This window comes from Lipotes vexillifer, unplaced genomic scaffold (genome assembly GCF_000442215.2).
Source record: "Lipotes vexillifer unplaced genomic scaffold, Lipotes_vexillifer_v1.1 scaffold1017, whole genome shotgun sequence".
Classification (NCBI taxonomy): Eukaryota; Metazoa; Chordata; class Mammalia; order Artiodactyla; family Lipotidae; genus Lipotes; species Lipotes vexillifer.
Genome location: NW_006772141.1, coordinates 1,322,083 through 1,323,673, shown reverse-complemented (window position 1 = coordinate 1,323,673; position 1,591 = coordinate 1,322,083).

The window sequence follows — 1,591 nt, the reverse complement described above, 5'->3', positions numbered from 1 at the left end:
CAGAGCCTACCTGGTGATTTTTAAGTCTTTAAGAACAAGGGGGGGGGGGGGAAAGCCTCCATCCCTGGTTAGTGGGAGAGGGAGAGGCGATACACTTCTTTTCCTAGATCTGACCTCTCTGGGCGGGGGCGGGGGGGTTACACTCCTTCCTCTGGGAGCGGTGTTAAAAAAAAAAAAAATCCAGCGCATCCCCAAATTGAGAGCCATCTGCGTCCTACCCTAATCTCCTCCTACAACCACTTCTAAGTTGCTCAGCACTCATAGAAGCAAAGCTCTCAAGCCACGAGCGGGTGAGCGGGTGGGCATGAGGGCGCCGAGGTCCACGCGGGGAGGCCCATGGAGGGGAAGCGCCACCGCCTAGCTTCTGCCGATCAGTGCTGCGCGCCTCCGGAGTTCTACGCGTGGCCAAGACCAAGCCTCCGCGCAATCTCTCCTCTGACCCGAAACCAGCAATTAAGTACCCTTTCCCCTTTGCCCCAGAACCACGGAGGAGGCGGCCCACATACTTAGCCGTAGTGCGGCGACTTCAGATACTCTTGCTGAGGCCCCAGGTTAATTAGCCAGTAAGAAATAGCGAAAAATGGGCGTGAGTTAAAGTCGGCCATCCTTCGGGAAACCCTAGGTGCCCCGGTACCCCGGCGCTAGGCAGTCTCGCCTGGGCCCGGCACTGCCCTTTCCCCTGGAGTGGCCGGAGTTGCCTGCGCGAAAGGCCGAGAAAGCACAGCTCTGCAAGACCGGGACTTGCGCCGGACTCGAAGGACCTCGGGGGCTGCTTTCGTTCCGCGCTCAGCATATCCTACCTTCTCGCAGGGCGCTCGGCCGCCTGCGCTCAGTCGTGGACCGGACGCGCCTCCAGCAGCTCCGGCTGACGGGCCGTGACGCGCCGAGGATCCGGCAAATCACCGTGGCCGCCTGCCGAGAGCAGAGCCGAACTTCGGCCAGGCCACCGGGGCCCAGCGATCCCAGCTTAGGCCTGCCAGGGGAAGGACAGCTTAGGGGGCCTGTCCCAGTCAGGGAACCAGCAAGTCGAAAGGGAAAAATGCGATTCAATTGTTGGGAAAGGGGACAGAGAATCCCTAAAGTCCCATTTTTTGTATTTTGCACTGAAAACAAAAACGGTTAAGGGAGAAGACACCCTACTTCCGAAAATACAAATTAAAAAACAAACAAACACGAAACCTACTGACACCCACGCAGGAGGCAGTTGGAAGCATCCTTCTGATTGCTACTCTGGGTGGAGAATTTTAAAGTAGTGGATGAATTTGGTCTCCTATGTGTAAGGGCCTAGGGACTGCTATGCTAGTTTTCAGACCCAAAGTGACTGCAAAAAAAAAAAAAATCTATCTATATGTGTATATACATATAGATATGTATATATATACATATATATATACGTATATATATGTATATACACACACACAATTAAGAACCACGATGCACTTCTTTCGTCGTTTTGTCATTACAAATTTTGGCGTTTGCAAAAACAAAAGGGTTTTTTTAGGGGTTAACCAATTCCATTCGGGAGAGGATGTCAAGATAAAAAACAGAGGTGAAATTAGGCGGCCAGTGCATGGGAGCCGAAGGAAGAGCG